Below are 18,159 nucleotides of genomic sequence, written 5' to 3' on the forward strand. Positions count from 1 at the left end.
GTAAAAACCCACAGCTTAAGCTTTAACTTGAGGAAGAAGCACACTGTTAGCATAAAAAATAGGTCAGTCCATTTTCTGCAGAAAACATTCCTTCGGCAAATTTTTGGTCCCTCTCCAATTGCTTGCTAAAAGCTCATGACCATGGAATAAAGGCTAAGGTCAAATGTCCTGGAGCTATGAGACAATATCTCAGGATGCAGGTGTCCTTGGGCTCTGATTTAGGTTTCCATGTGTCTTATTGCATTTGCTTAATGATTTTCTAGGCACCTATGGCCATAGCATCTGGGCTGCTGCCACAAATTAAATGCAATCAGACATTAAATCAAACTGCCTACAGCAGGCTGCAGAAACAGGCCTCCTCCTTCTGCTACCACAATCAGATATAAGTGACTCAGAAATGGTTCAAATTCATGCAAAGGCATTGCTGAAAGGATGTATCTTGTGGTGCTCTTCGAAAGTTGGCAGAGTGACTGTGGATTACCAGGAAATCCACACTCCTGAACTGGAATTCTTCCACCATGAATATCAGAGAAAATAGGGCTGAAAGATATCTCAAATTTCTTAAATATTCTACATCCTTACTATATAGAGAACCTGCCATTGGACTCCCTTTTGGGCAAAATCTCAGGCATCATTTATGCAGCACAAGACCCTGAGGTTCAGACACTGAGACTTTGGTGGTTTATGGCTTGTTACTAGATATTTATTCTCCCAGCATGACTACCTGAATTTGCAATAGCATATGTTGAGGGAGATGCATACCTATCAGGAGCCACTGCCCAGTGTGAGTGTTCGTGCCTGCACTTGTATTTGATCCCATTTGGGATTTTATATTCTATATGTTATTATTGGAGCTAGACACATACATGACCATTATCTGCCTGAGTGCTAACAGCTGGAATGTGTAAATTGTCTGATATAAAGAAAGAATTACCAAGGAATTTTTCTGAACAGTATAACGTAAATTCAGCCCTATTTTGAGATATGCAAAAAATGTCATATCTAGCACTATGACAATATGAAGTTATCTCTGAAACATTGACTCAGCAACAGTTTGTCAAAACAGCCAAAATAGCCAGATAATCATTCAGTTTAATCCTCTTCATTGTAAGAGAGTGAGGGAGAATCTCAGGGCGTGTAAAAATCTGTCTGCATGTGCCCATCTGCTTGCAATAACTTTGTATTGCATCTTGTTTGGTAAGTATTCTTAGTTCTTCACATGGGAAAGAAAGGTGACTGTCCCTGAAGGACAAATTCTTCCTCTCTGTCCAACAAACTCCAGGAGTCATTGGTCACCCTCCGATGACAGCTCTGAATTGCAGGGCAATGTTTGCTGCATTTATTTCTCAGAGTAATTCAGTGGGCGTGTGTGAGTGGAGAAGGGTGTCATGCATTTGGCCGAGTTCATGGTGTGAAAGAGGCAGTAGGCCACGGTCACCTCAAAAACACTGACAGATATTTACAGAACAGAAAAAATAATCAGAAGCTGTTTACTGATTAAACTTGAAGCAAGCCCAGTCCTTCCAAAAGAGCAATCATCTGCTATTCATCACAGATTTCTGCAAGTCTGGATGCAAGAGCTATTGCAAAGCTCTGGAAGTCCTTCATGTTCAAAGTCACTTTCTGTTGTTAGTAATAATGATACAGTAGCCCTTAGAAACCTTGACTGAGCCTTGTTTTAGCTTCTGAACAGAGAAAAAAAAATCAAATACAGGCGACAAACAGAGATGAAATAACATCCTTTCTGTCAGGCAGCAAGTCAGTGGCACAGCTAGGAAGTGAAGCCGGAGTTCCAGAGTTATGCTCTAACACCCCACTTATAGGGCCATACAACACCTGTGACTGGAGCCCAAATCTGGGTCAACTATATCTTCAACCAACAGTTAGAATTACGGTTAATGAGTTCCAAACTTGCTGGACAAATAAAAAGTCTCTTGGGTGAAAAATCACTGAGGTTTCGAGTTCATTTGTATCTGAATGAAAATGAGACCTTTTTCTTTCTTATTTTTAAATAGGTTTCCTAAGAAAACAGGTTTATGCAATTGGATTGTCCCTCCCTGCCAACTTTGGGTCCTGTTGGCCAATGCTGACCACATGTGGCAAAGGGGGACAGAGATTCCTACCAGTTTTGTGAACACAGGCAGCTGGGTGAAGAGAAGAGACGTCAAGTGGTATTTTATGGCCCTGGCCAATACAATCATTGTTTCACACCCAAAAAATGGAGTTCTTTCTTTGGTTACTGAGAATGGGAAGAGTAATTTTAAAAACGATCTGTGCAGCTGCACCAAGTCAACAGTCTCCTGGGAGTGTGAGGGCCTCTTCCTTGTTGCATGGCATGTATCTTCTGGACTGATAATTGTCTTCACGGACTTGTATAGCAACTAGTGCCATCAGACAGTAACCATCAACTATTAATGTTTGTACTTATAACCCACTGAGCACTTCCAAATACAACAGCAGTGCCATGTGAATGGCAAGAGGGAAGAGGCAATAAGTTTCACCAGTGGTTACCTTCACTCTGGTTTGAAGATTGGAGTTATCAGTGATGCCACAGCTTGAAGAGTTAAATCTGATCTATTTTCCACAACAGAAATCCAGATCACCATGATATTTTTTCTCCTTTTAGATAGTCATCTTCCATTAGGAAACGGAAATCAGTTGCCAAGAATTTTGTCTTGCTCCTAGCAGAGCTGATGTGTAGGTGGAACTGTCACATATTAAAACTGCTTCCAATCATCAGCAAAGCTCAAAAGGCAGCAACTTTCTTTCTCTACTTCACCCTCAGTTTAGGAGTGATTTTCTAATATACCTATAGCTTTGCCTGGGAAACTATCTCACACCTTGAACTCAAGCAAGAAAGGAAAGGAAGACCAGCTTAGTACTGAGCACATAAAGACCCTTAGAGAGAAAATGAAGCAGAAATCCTTGGAAAAGGCATATCTGATGGAATAGATCCTGTGCTTGACCAAAGTGCACTCCATAGCACTGGACTCTGAGAGAACATGAGGTAAGGGACTGGATCTCACCAGGAATGAATAATGCCATGTACGGAGTCCTCATCTCAGAGACATCACTTCAAATATTGCCCAGGTCACACAGTTATGCTCTGTAGCCAGGAGAGTGCTTTGGTTATTAAAACACAGAATGAGCTATCAGGGGACATGGTTTTTAAACCAACTTGAACAATGACTCTCTGCGCATTTTGCAGCAAGTCATTTCATCTCTCTGTGCTTCTCTCCTCTGTGTAGTGAGGACAATACTTATCATATGTACTGGGACACTGTAAAGCTTCATCTGCTGAAATTATTGTTGCTCTTCGTAACTACAGAGTGTTACAAGAAGAGATAATGGAAGCACAAGTGAATTTCACATTTGAGTGGTAGCCATTAAGCCTTGCAAGAGTCCTCTGACTTTGAAGACATCATATCTCTTCACTACAGTGAAAACTTAGCCTTCTAGGATTCACCTTGCATATAAACCTAGACTATACAGGCCTAATTTTTGGCCATATTTCCTCTGGTGTTGTTATTTACTCCAGAGAAAAGAGAGTATGTAAGTATTATTTGGACCTGCTTCCTAGTTTGAAATGTCTGCCTAAAAATACATGCTCCTTGTGCTTTCTATCATTGGTAGCGACATCAGCAGGTATTACACAGCTAGTTGCCAGAAGCCAGGAATGTGTGTCTGAAATCTTCTTCTGAAAAGTTTCTTTGGAAGTCAGGTACAGTATCATCTCCAATTAGTTTTTCTTTATGGATGTTTGATACCTTTTGTGTTCTCTGTGTAGATATTTATATGTCCCTTGCTGACTGTAAGATGCCCCACTTTAGCGCATCAGTGGTATAGTCAGATAATATCTTCTGTTATAGGAAAATGTCAATCCTTCTGTTTACATATGGGTAAATGCAAATGAAGTGTAAGGATTGTCACAGGTCTGTGCAGGAGTTATTCTATGCATGTGGATGAGTATAGGGTGCACACGTGGCACACAGGCACAGCAAGATCAGTGCATTTTATTGTGTATGCACACATCAACTGCAGTTCGTGCATACAACAAGACACACAGCTTCCTCAAAGTCACTGCATATTTTTTGATCTCATGTGCCCAGCGGACAAAGATAGCTCCTATCCAGGTGTCTACCCTGTCAAAACTGCAGGATAGACAAGGAAGACATGTGCCAGAAAACCTTGATAGGGCAAGAGCTACCCAGAGAGAGGACAGGGGAAGTCCACATGAGAACCAGGAACGGAGCCCTAGCTCTCCCAACATTCAGCCAAGAGTTCATGCATTACATTCTCCCTTGTAGCAGAAAGGACCATCCTCATCCTAAGCAACAATGCCACAATACAGCTTTTGTAGGTTCTCAGCTAGGATGAGTCATGGACCTTTCCTTTGTGTCACAGTTCAAGCACTGTGGTGGGGTTAGAAGGACCAGTTTGTCTTGCCATTTCAGTTTGTGGGTTAGTAGTGGGATTTTCAGGTCTAGGGTTGTCAGTCAATCTTGTCCCAGTGCTAAAAGGCAACAAAAAGTAAACTCTTTGAAATGGAAAGCAGAATTTTGCAGGGAGACAGGGTTTTAAGAATTGTGACCAAAAAATGGCTTTTTTATTCATTAAAATTCAAATGCAGATAAATAACCAAGAGCTCCAGTGAGGATTATGGAACTTCTGTATTTATGAGGAAGCAGAAATATTATAAATATTGAGACGGGCTATTTTCTACCAACATATCTTTTTTTTTTTTTTTTTTTTTATAAAGAGTAATAACATTTGCTAGTCCAACAATAATACTATGTATTTATGCAGCGGCTTTCATCCAGAGATCTCCAAGCACTTTACTAGCATTGGTTGGATGAAGTTTCACAGAGCTCTTATAGAGGCAAATAATGAATTATTATTCCCAATTTACAAATTGAGAAATGTTTCCACAAAAAGATCAAGGAATTTTGTCCAGAGGCGAAGGCTGAGAACATGGCAAAGCTGAGGCAGAGTCTAGGAGATGTGATTACAAAAATTATTCTGCATCTGAGGGACCTCATCAGTTTAAAAACATGGTTAGAAGAACAAGAGTTACTGCAATAACTGACAGTCTGAACTTAAAGCACATCAGTCACTTCATACTATCTGTGTACGTGCACATTGTAGGTTACAGTAAATGAGAGTAACTTATTCTTACAGATCAGCATCAATATTGTATGAATTAAATATGATCTCAGAAGGGTAGATCAACGCAGAGTTGTGTACTAAATAGCTATTGCCTCATGTATTTAGGTATTTAGTTTAGGTATCTCTACATAGCACTGAATTATGCCATGTAAATGTCACTTTTATGGATAAGGTCAATTTAAAATATGTTCCCAACAGTAGCAGCAGCAACCACAACAACAAAAACAACAGCCCAAAAGATGTTTTAAAGGTTGTCAAAGCTTCTCCTGTACAAGACTTTTTAATGGAATTTCCACCTGCTTTAAAAAGAAATTCAGTCATAAAGATCATGTGAAGGAAAAGAAAAAGTGTCAAAATCAAAGCCAAAATAAATATAGACTGAACAGAACATGTATTTTCATCAACTTTTACCATTTTTAAATGATAAAAAAATAGGTAAGTGTAGAACTGTTTCCTATTTTCAAAAGGAAAATTCTTCCATTATTCCAAAGTATGGAATAGGAGACTTGGGTCCTTCCCTGCCTGGACCTAGTCTTCAGAATATGCCTCCACCAGTATCACAAACTACCTCTGACAATTAGGAGGTTTTCTTTCTTAGATCCAGTTCTTTTTGTGGTTGGTTTTGGTTTTTTTTTTCCTTTTTTCCCCCCTTTTTCCTTTGTGCTGTCTTCATGACATGTCTTTAAGTGATCAAGATTACTGGGCTGGATAATCTCCAAGCAATTAATTGGCTAAACTGTGGCTAAGGTGATTAAGAAATTTTAATGGCAGAAGAGATGTTGATAATGAAGAAGATTATGATGATTTTATTTGTGGATTCCTAAATTTATTTTGCTTGTCACCGTCACTAGCCATTTTGATATAGTAGGTTCTGGCTCTGTGTTGCAACCTGAGTATGTGCAGCAGGTGGCATTACGCTGTCCTGGAAACATTCACATGCCATTTTGAAGTAGATTTCACATCACCATTGATGTACATATTGCTGCCTTGGAACTTCTCATTTAATCCAATGCCTTGTCTCTCACCCACTAATTTGTATCAATCCCTTTCTTTCCATTTACACTGTAACACCTCTTTAAATCAAGCAGGATATCTTTTTAAGGGCTTTAAGTGGCAGGGAACCACAGCATTTAGCTGTTGCAGTGATTAATTACCACTGCTATTTAGAGTCACACCTCCATCTAAGTTTGAACATGTCTTTGAAGTTTGCATCCACTGGGCTTTGTTAGAACATTTTTGTTTCAATTTAAGAGTATTTTGCTAACAAATCTCTTCCCCATGTAAGTACTGAATGACCATGATCAAGTCGTCACTCTGTTCTTTACTGCATGTAATACAACCAATGTCTTCTGTTGGAAACTGTCATTTCAACTCCCTCACCAAGGGATGAAAATACAGCTCTCTGTGAAGCATGGGCGGTCTTTCTCTTGACATGCACATGACCACAGTTCTTATCCAAAGTTATTAAAGAAAGTGATCCAAAGGGAGAGGTTTCAGAGAAAAATCACTGATATTTGCTCATTTCTTTAGGACTTGCATGTCTGATCCTTGACTGTTTCTCTCCTACATCAAGTGAAGTTGAGTGTTGGTGTTGCTTTGTTTTGTTTTGTTGTTGTTTTAGTGGTTTTTTTCCCCAGGGATCACACTATTAACCATGGAATGTTGATGAGATGGAGAAGGCAGGAGAGGAGAAGGCAGTGCTGGAGGCTTTTAGACTAACACAGTTCCAGTTTGTGGCTTGATTCATCCAGTGGCAAAGCCATCACTCCTTAAAATCCCCTTTAAGCAATTCTCTTTGGCAGCCTGAATCTACTGAACTTTCTGACCAGATTCCCAGGCAGAGCAGAAAGCTTAAAGGCTTTCTTGTTTTGTTGTCCCTGGTGACCAGTACCTGCTATGCTGCTTTTCTACCACTGGCCCTCGACTGATGGATCTGGCAGCATCTGAGGGGAAGGTTGATAGTCCAATGGATAATGATGCTTTGACTGACTCAGTGTTGTTTCATGTGTTGTAGATATGCTCAGTCTGTGTCTTCTGTCTCTTTATCTTCCCTGTGCAGTCATGTTGACAGCTTCACCACTTCCCTCCTGAGCTGGCTTTACAGCACAAGGAGTTTCTCAGTAGGAATTTTTGCCTTTGTTTCCTGGATTCTCTCTGCCATCCCTACAGCAATCTGTCCTCTTTATGTAAGGAAGGTGCTCATGAATGTGATAAACCACTTATAACGGAAAGTGGTTAACTTGCTCTTTAAGAAGAGAAAGATTAAAATCAAAACCCCTGGTTCCAAAGACTGAGGAGTGCAAAAAACTAAACTGCTGCTCTGAAAAATCTGAATTCATCCTGGCTGCTGATGCCAAAGATATATCCCACGGAGATCGCTTGGTGTGCCTAAACACTGACATGTGCCACAAGAGTGAAAATGGCTTCCTACCACCCGAGAGTCACATGGTGGAGAAATTCTCACTCAAAGCTGCCAGCCAGAAACTGTGCTTTCTACAAATCTTTCTTATCAAAATGCGCAGTCCAAGCTACAGCACTGTTCTGGGCTCTTTTCCCAAGCTTGTGAATGTAAGTGATACTGGAGATGTGAAGAGGAAAGTAGGAGATTGGGGTACGTGAGTCTTGGCACATCTGATGATGACAACAGATGACCTCTGGAAAAGACTTAAACACAGAAAGAGAAAAAGAAAAAGAAAAAAGAACCTGACTGTGGCAACACTTGGAATCTAAACATATGATAGCTCCAGAGATAAATAAGCTGCATTGCACTGGGGTCTTAATGCCCAGAACTTGATAGACTGTAAGAGGTTCCCTTTAGCCCTGGGGTATTCTGTTCTTTCACTTAGTTTTAAGTGCATCTCTCTTCATCCTTCCATTTAGTTGTTCAAGCTTTCCAGAAAAATGACAGGATTTCTTACAGGGTATGCTAAAACTTGAAGAAGTTATAGCCTTGTGTATCTAGGTAAAATACCAATAAGGAAAAATATTATTGATTGGAGAGGGAAATTCTAGACTTCAAAATTGTCCCACTGAAAAATTAAAATGTCTTTTAAAACTTTTCCTTCCTTTCCCAATTGAAATATAAATGAAAAAACTTCCATGGTCTGAATCGTGACTTTGTGTGTGTGCGTATGACCAAGATTTCATCGTACATGGAGTTCTTGACTCACTGAGACCATTTTCGATGCTCTAGCGATAAGCTTCACCACCAAGAAAGTGGAACTACATAAAATCACAGAAAATAAGTTTGAAAATAAGCAGCCTCAGGTGGTCACCTCGTCCAGTCCTGCCCCAAGGCTCTATCATCAGCTACATATAAATCTTTCTTGACAGATGTTTGTTTAACCTGCTCTTAAAAACCTTGGTGGTTCCTATCTCACAGCAATCTATTCCAGTCCTTAACTGTCCTTACTGTTGGATGTTTTTCCTTTGTGTCTAATTTAAAATAAACAATTATCTCTATTTTCTCACCTCTTTGGAGACACAAAAGATACACTTTCAGATGAGGAGACCACACTTTTCAACTGAGAAAGCATCATTTTCCAAGCAGACTGTATAGGCAGCAGGTCTGTCCTTTGAATTCAGACATCCCTGTGTTTGTCATTGTATGCTTACACATTTTTTTTTACCATACACAAATCCCTTTTAATTTTTCTACCTCTTTCTTTGTATTTCCTCTCTCATCATGTCATATTATTCCTTGTCTGTATGTCCATTCCTCTCCATCTCTCTTGTTTTTGCCTATGTTTGCAAGACTTCCTTTCTCATCTCCCAACACAGCAGGTGAGAGCCCAGTTAATGCAGCTGCAGTTCCATGAGTTGATGTTGTCGATAGCTGAACTGGTGTATCTGATGTCAAGGATAGCTCTCCATTTTGTCCTACTGGCCTTTCTCTGAACTACTGATGTAAATATGTGGCAAAAATGTCCCTCATGCAGGCTGTTACTCTCAAATGGAAACATAACATGTCCATAAAATGTGATTTATGTGTAATCATCATGCACATGCCTTCAGACAGGGGGGAGAAGTGACTTGCTAATTAAGTTTTACAATCCAGCGGTTGTGAGAAAGATAAAAACATGTCCCCGGTCAATCCATTACAAAGAGAACAGAACATCTGACCTTTTCATCCTGCCTTCCGTTTGCACTTGCTAGATCCATAACCTTTTCCAGCTGGAACGGAAAGTTCAATTAAGTTTTGTTGGCTCAGAAAACTGCCCATGTCCTGGAGAGTAGATTAGGCACACAGGGGCTGCAATTATCCATCTGGTGCCACTTCAGCTATAATATCTATATATTTATATACATACTGCCATTGCTTGCAAGGATAAACATTGTGCTGAGTTGCTCAGAGGAGGGTCACAAGCCTTACCGCTAGGGACTCTTCTGATCCCCAGGACCCAAACCACCAGGCTCCATGCAGGGTAAACCCAATGTCAATGAAGCTTCTGCCACTCATAGCCTCAGAGGGAATGTGTCAAAGTGGAAAGGATTCATCACATACCATGCAACCTTTCAGGTTTCCATCTGTGTCAATCCACTGATTTATGGATCTGCACTTCCCCACAATCCGGAGGAGGCATACAGAACCTTTGGAAATAATTTAATCTCTGTTGAGAAAGAAATTTTATAAATATAGACACATGTATATATTATATAGTTAACACTTCTGAGGACAAAGTGCTTGGCCTTGGCAAATAATTCATGCAACTACATCAAAGACGAGGCACTGACAGCAACCAACACATCAATCATCTGGCTGATCGATAATGCCTGCAGTATATGCAATCATCAAACCTAATCAGACTCACATAGCCTCGGGATGAGAGAACATCTGAGATCCTCACCACACACAGAGAGGCTGTAGCTTCAAGGGCTCATCTGAAAGTTTGCTGAGCATAATTTTCCCTTTGGGGCTGTTTTTACTCTGTTTGCAGATCTCCAACTCTCTCTAAAAGGGAAGCAAACACATCTTAGATCATCACACCTAAGTTATAACGGAGTCCTTAAGAGAGGGGATGCAACGGTCACGTTTGTTCCTAGTAAATCACAAGGCCAGTGGGCATTGCAACTCATAACACAAGGCTCTGCCTTTACCAGAATTTTATAAAAAGATCAACATAAGTTTTGCCTTATCCACTGGACACTAAGAAAGCTAGCAAACAAGCATGTATTTGTATTACAACAGGCAGTCTACTGTGGTGCAAGCTGCTAGTGGTTTAAGTCAGTACCATGAAAACATAGGTTGTCCTGGTTGAAATGACAGAAGACCACCTCACCTTATCATCCTCAAAAAAGAAGGAATGCTGGGCTTCCTGCTTCAGAAGTTTGCAAATTTGGGAGATGCCATTTCTGCCCTTCATCAGGAGTCTTTCTCCAGGGGTTGGTGAGCACAGCTTTTTCTCAAGTGGTTGCCACAGTCATCAAGTCCTGCAGTTGCAGAAGATAGACGCACCTGCCGCCATTTGCACTAGTCTTAGAACATAGGAACACTTATCACATATCCTGGACAGCAACCTGTTAATGACCTCTGTTAGCATCAGAGCTACCATTTTGCCTATGCAGTTTGGCTGCTCTGACGACCAACTCTCTACTGCTAGAGCAAAATCTGCTTCTCTCAGCAGAAAAAATATTCTGAGGCAGGTACAGGAAATCTGTCACTGATTTTCCCCCTCCCTTTACTTGCTGACTTGCATCTTTTCCTGGGGAAATAAAGACTCTGAAAGAGCCCTAGGTCACAGATTTACAGTGGCTACTATGAGAACTGAGGGAACCTTTTTAATCTACTCCAAAAGTTGCTTCTTCCATCCCACAGCACTCTGATGATCACCTCCACCTTGATTCCAGCATCCCTCAGTTTCTTCTTATTTTTTTCCTCCTTACTTTTCCTACAACATGTGAAAAAACTCATAAACTCCATCCTGAAATAATAACATCCAGTAGAAAGAAACTGGCTGCACCATGGGCCAGGAAGGGTGTAGGCATGGCTGTTTCTATTTCAGTGTCCTAGAGCAGGAGTCTGGGCTTGTCTTCCCATTGCTCACAGCCTGCTTGGTGGCACGGCTACTACCCAGATGTGCCCTTCTTTCCTCAAGGGGCTGGGAAGGATCCCACCCTGGCATAGCCCAATCTCCCTCTGCTTTGCCGCCAGAGTGGGCTGAGTCTGCAGTTCTTCAGAAATCTCCTGCGTTTTCCCTGGCAGTTTCTGTGCCGTGCCTCATTAGCTGCTCAGCTCTCTTCAGCTGGGAGACAGGAATCTGGCAGGAAGGTGTAAACAGCCAGTTTAATTGGGTGTCTAGAACAAAAGAAGCAGTGGCAGTGCTGTCATTTTTGAGCTAGCTTACAAACAGGCAGTTTGAAAATCATTTCCTCCCATCTGCACAGAGTTAAATCTCCCAACACTTGCGAGCGAGCGTCTCTCTGAACATGGGAGAAGCAAACAAACAAAAAGGTGCCTTTTCAGAGCATGAGACAGCATTTCTGTCCTGGCTTATATCCTGTCCTGTGCAGCTGTTTATCATCTGCCTTGAGGCTCTGCAAGGTTGGGACTACCCTTCTTTTTCTCCCCAACCATCTTGCGCTTATGCATGATCATGATATGCACCTCCCTGCTTTTCAACACCTTTTTCCTAGTAACTTTCTTGGCCTGGGTAGTCAATGGCAGGTGCCAAAATGTCCAGATGTGATGAAAACAGACAGATCTGCAGCCACATCACATCAGTCCTGGGAATCGGGACACCTTTTCTGCTGCATCTCTTCATGCAGTCCCCTACAATTATCAATCCCCATGAAAGAATGCTATTTGCTTATTACTTTTCTTTCTGGTGGTCTGTACTTAAATTCTGTGTCTCTGAAAGAAGGAGAAGAAAAAAAAACCCTTACTAAAAACTGTCCAGAGATGTCCTGCCTGCACGTAACAGACGTGGATTTATTTGTGTTGCTTAGAAACCTGCATCTGTGGCCTGTCTGGTCCCTTCATGTTTATTTAAAATCACATCTAATAGAAAAAGACACAGCCATAAGGCTCAAGAGTGAAAGTTTACCAGGGTCACTGGTTCTGCCATCTGAACTATTTCTGTGATCTGTCCTCTCAAGCCAAACAAACCATTTCCATACAAATTGGATCCTGGTTACAGAAGCAGAGGATTTCAGCTCATGTATCTCCCACCCAAGGTTTGTCCCCTGCCCCAAGAAAGTAATCCTTGTGTGTATATGGGGTAGCAGTATTTCAGGCTGACAGGCATCTTAATTTCCCTAAAAGTGTCCCTTTTATTCCTCCCTACTTGGAAGTTTTTGTCCAAAGGGAAGGAATAAGTAGAAATAAACAGATATAATGGGGATGCCAAATATCCTGGACAAATGGCTGCTGCACATGTGTGGATAAACCAGACGTGCCCTGGCACAGGGAGCCTGATGTGCCTGGAGCACATGAGGTTTACTGTGTGAATTGTTCAGGTAAATCTGTGCATGGCTGTATGCTGGCTGCCTTCTCAGGTGCCTTCAGGGCCTTCAAGTGCACACACATGGTAGAGCTATTCCTGGCATGTTCGAGATGTCCACATGACTACATGTGTCCCTTTGCTGCTGCTGGAAATTTCCCTGTCGGATACACAGACCTTGCTATCACCCGGTGGGGCATGATATGATAGGTGACACAGATTTGTGTAGAATAAACTCACTCACTTAATTTTTGCTTGTTCCTTTGTTCCTTGTTGGTGTGTCTTGTTTTCTTACAAAGAAACTGGGGAGAACATCCTATTCAATATGCCAGCTATGTATCTTAGTCTAGAGTCTTTGTGTTTGGTTTGGGGATTTGGTCCCTTCTTGGATTAAAACTGTAAGAAGGTAATTCATACACAAATACCTCCCAGAAATGGATCCAGGCTTCCAGTCCCATGTTGATAACAAGGCTAAGGAGCCTCAAAGTCTAGGGCCAGGTATGCTTTCCACCCCAGTTTGACAGTGCCTTAATTTACATTTAAGCACAATACCAAAATCCTTACTGTTCTCTTTTCTTTTGTTGAAATAAAAATGATCTAGAACCAAAACTTGAAATCTAACAAATTCTGAATGTAATGGCTTCGTAAATTTCACACAAGACAACTACAATTTACTGCTCTGCTTTTTTTGTATAACCAAGGCCGTAGATTTCTTCCACTTACTGGTTTCTGCATGAACCTCAGTTGAGTTATGGTTTAAGCAGGGACATGGAGTCTTTAACACCAGTCTCAGGATGAGCAATCTAACCGCATTCCCTGGAAAGGATTTTCCAGTGATTCATCACTTTCACTGGAAACCAGGTGACACCTTAATTCAGGTTTGAACTTCTCTAGCTCCACTTCTGATTGAAGTTAGAATTTCTATAGAAAGGCAGACAGAAAGTAAAGAAAAGGAAATAGCGTGTTGTCTCTCTGTCTTTTTGCATATCTCATTTCCCATCACAGGATGATAATGCAACAGCTGAAATGCTGAAATGAAAGGCTGTTTTGAGGATCTATTTAGCATAGCCATAAGCAGAACACACAAGAAATTTCATGAGTCTGATTCTGCTGACGTTGTCTGTCTGAATTGGAGATTCACAGCATCCCGTCTGAGAGGAAACAAACTTTTAGTGTGTCAGAACCACACCTCTGATATTTTTGAAGTTCACTGCCTATAAATAAGGCTTTTTTAACTGAAAGTCTCAGCACAAAGCACAGCCATGAGGGCTTAGAGTGCTGTCTAATTTTTCAGCTTCCTGCACTGGGACTTGATTGTTTTCCATGGCCTTTTGTGCTCTTAGTTTATGAAAAATCAATACTTTAATATAGAAAACGAATCCCCCAGCTATCTATTTAGAGCAGTATTACCTCTAGCTCTGTCGCTCCTGCTATTTTGTTCACTACACTCCAAGAAACCGGTGCATGTGTTAACCCAGCAGGATGGGATCCCCTTGCTCAGGCAGTGCAGGGTGCACGATGTGCATGGAAAGGCATCATATCACCTTCAGTAAGGAGTTTTGTCCCTCCTCTGAGCTTCAACAACATGGATTTTGAGTAACCAAAAGGGTGGAATTTGGACACCAACTGCTACTAAGTGCAATGTGGCTAACTGGGAAATTTCAGATTTCATAACATTTTCCTTCCCTTATCTGATTGGAAGGCAAAGAACTATTGAAATAAAGGGAAGAAACACTTTACTGTATTTTTTCCAGTTCAAAAATAAACAAAAAACCAATCCAAAACACAAAAAGAGATGGCTTGCAGAAAATAGGGCTATCAGTATTTATTTTGACGTTCATGGGAGAAAAAACAGGTTTGAGATGTCATTCATTTTCACTAAAAGAAAAGTAAAGATTAAAAAGAAAAATGTTTGAAAATAATGTATTCCAACTGATTCATTTCAGCTGTTTTGGATTTGTTATCCTGGACAGCTTGATTTGGGGTGAAAATTGTAACATGTCATTTAGCATACAGCGGTATGGCACAGGTGGGTCTTGGGAGAGCTCTCAAAGAAGAGGCAGGCCTCCTTGTGCAGGTAAGTGATTCTGGATGAGCAGGGGGGTAGCAGGCACAATGGAGTAATTTTTTCATTTTAACTTTTGTTGAATGGCTGATTCCTGCTCTGAGCCCACGTGTCCCCATGCAGGGGCTGGGGACAGCCACTGCTGCCAGAACTGTATCTACCCTAGAGGAGCAGGGAAAGCAAGCAGGGAATGGCTATGGCAGGTCTGTGGCTGAGCCCTCCCTGGGCGTCAGTCCCACAGCAGAAGTGACACAAGCACCAGAGACATGTTATGGCTCTACATTTCTGCTCTTGCTCCACTTCTGAAAGGAACAGCTGCTGTGACAAAGCCCACTGCTGGGAACCATCAGCTCCCCATCCTTCCTGCTGAGGGCATGAGGACCTCACATTGGGCTCAGCAGGATCCCTGCCTCGGCAGTCTGTTGGTGTAAATCGATTTGATTTGATTTTCCCCGGGACACTCCTAATGCCCTCCAATGATTGCTCATCACTAAAACCAATCTTTTCTTTCCTCCAACATTTCCCATACTTTTTCTTTTCAAACACTGGGCCCACTTGGTGCTGAGAGATGTTGCCTTTTCCTTGCTTCTCCTCTCCCATGGCAAAGGGGGAGGGAGGAAAACATGAGTAACATGTATTTGAAAAAGCAGAAACATATCATGCTGCCTTTCCCCATCCCTCAGGCTTCAAACCCAGTGGCTCTTCACCCTCTACTCCCACACCATCATTCCCAACAATCCCCCTAACACAAAACCAAGGGGTTGGGAATAAGTGGTCTCTGCAGGTAGGTAAGCAGCTCCCGTGTGCAGGGAGTTATTTTTGGCTAGGTATGAAGTACCACGTGACACAATCTTCACAAAATGCCAAGCAGTCAAAGCCAGAGCCACGTGCTCCTAACCTCTTGAACTGAGGTAAAAATAAACCTTAATAAAAGGGCTGAGGAGGCTTAATGGAAAGTGGAAATGCAAAAAGAAAAAAAAAAAGAAAACTCTGTTAGAATGAGTCTCAGCAGATCCAAAGGGACACAATGGGATGTCTCTGCATCTGACTGTCTCTTTTTTCATTGCAGGTCCTTGGTCCTGCCAGGGCTATGGCAGGCTGCCTGTCTACACTGGAAGGGTTTGCAAGTGTTTGGTTCCTGCTTGGACAAAAGGTTCAGGCAGTGTTGGGCAGGATGACATTGCCTGCAGAAGGCAGCCATGAGGAGAAGACATTGTTACTGATTGTCGACATTGGCAGATACTTTGTCAGGGACTACCGACAATTTACTTTCCCATCCCTTATCCCTCAGTTCCACTTCCATGAATGGGATTTTAAAGACTATGGAAAAATGCTGTGCAAAAGATGGGCGTATCAACCACTGCAGTGGTGTCCTATGTCTTCAGTACACTGAACCTCAGTCTGCACGTAATAAGCCTCTCATGCTTGATATGTGGATGTTTACAAATTAAATCAGGCTCAGAAATCATCCTACAAAATCTGTTTGAGCCCTTTGAAAAATGTTAGTAGGGGTTTCTATCTCTTGCTCTGCAATTTCAGACACTGCATGGTTAGCCCACCAAGCTGACGTCATTTTACTGTGATTTTCTCCTAGGGAAGTCTATCTCAAAAGTCTTGAGAAGTTTACAAGACAGACTAGCTGCCCTTCATATTCTCCCTTCCATCTCACTCCTTATTTTCTTATATTTTGCCAGATGTTTTCCATCTCTTTTGTCAAAGCTTTCACAAAATGGCTGGCTCTGAAAGAAAAAAATCTCCACCACCCAAAAACCCCAAACTCCAACATTGCAGGAGGTGTCTGTGTGAGTATTATCTTTAAAACAAAGGGAATACTAAACGAGTGTATCTTCCCAGCCACGACACACTTCCCTTTCTGTTTCTGTATATATCTGTCCCAAACAGTGCTGAGCAAAGCTGATCAGCTAGAGGGTGAAAGTCTTCCTGGTGGGACTGTGGTTGTCTTACAGGAACAGCATTGCAGTTCTGGAGAGTATGCCATTCTCCTGTGGTGCCCTATCAAAGGAAGATTAAGTCCACCTGCTAGTCTGGGATTGTGGCTGTTGTCAGGGGTCCTGGGAAGGTCAAGCTATTTGCATTTCCATTTGCCTAACAAATTAGGGCTCCTGGAGGCAGGATCTACAGGCAGCACTGCCAAGATGGAAGAGACCTTGGCTGGCCCATGTCTCAGCTCTGTCCGCTGGCTCTTTGCTGCTGCCTCCACTATCCTAGGCACTGAATAGCCCCAGGATCTGAGGAGCAGCACCATGACCTAAGTGTTGCAGAAAGGATTTTAGAGGGGCATCAATAGGTAGCATGTGTAGGCTGGACATGCTCGTGTCCTGAATTGTAGCACAGCCCACCTGCATCCTGTGCCTCTTGCTCATGCAGGATTGATGCTTAAGTATCAGGACCCAGCAACAAGAGACAAAGCCCTGGCACCAAAATGGGGAGAAAGCGATGGAATGGCTCAGTGGTTTAAAGTTGGAAACAGCTCACAGGAGAATACACAAATGCTCTGGCTGTTGTATGGCTCTGCAGCTTCTCCCCTGAATAGTAACTGCCTACCATGTCCCATCAGCTACAAGACTGATCAGCTGTGTCTGGGCTGGAGGGGAGAGAAAGAAGCTGTGCCATGGCCCCAGGAAGTCCTGAGCTCCACCTGCCCCATGGAGGAAGCAGAGGAGAGTTTCTTGAGGGGAAACAAGAGTGCATGGCTTTATTCAGGGCTGGCCCAAGAGCACTAAGAGGAGGAAAGCAGAAGGTGGCATGTTTGAAGGTCATGAGTGATTTATCCTGCTTTAATATCTGCAAACAACATTTTTCAAATGGAAGTAAGAGAGGAGGGATAAAAAATTCCAATGAGAAATAATAATTAAATATCCCAGAGCAGAAACAGAGCAGGGAGCACAGGCAGTCTGACAGTTTCAATTTTCACTTAGACAGTGCTTCTTGGGACTGATAACCTCCTTCTGCTGATGAGCATCCTTTTCCTGCCATAAATCCCAATCCCCAGCAGCTGCTGCTGCTCACCTTTCTACCCTCACCCCAGCCCCAGCAAGCCTTTATGAGGCTTTCCAGGGCTGTGGGAAGGCTGAACTTCAGACAAGGAGGGGATGATGACAGTGTGGTCCCATGCTGGAGGGAACAACTGAAGCTGGAGGAGACAGTGGTGTGAGATGGGGAGGAGCAAAAAAGCCAGCATCATCTGAGGAAGAATAAATGACTTTTCTATTGGATTAAAATGTCTGTTTGAGCAGGGGGGTTGGACTAGAGAATCACCAGAGGTCCCTTCCCACCTCAACTATTCTGTCCTGTGACGACTGGCGTATTTCTGAGGAAAGAAAACATGGATAAGATACTGAGATGCACGAGACATCATGAGGTCATGGTGCCTCTGCAAAATAAATAAAAAAAAAATAAGTGGGCCATGATGGCAGAGTGAAAAATGGGGGTTTGGTATTGAGACTGCTGGACATGGGCATCCTCCCT

Source organism: Platalea leucorodia, assembly GCF_965183815.1.
Source record: "Platalea leucorodia genome assembly, chromosome: 15".
NCBI lineage: Eukaryota > Metazoa > Chordata > Aves > Pelecaniformes > Threskiornithidae > Platalea > Platalea leucorodia.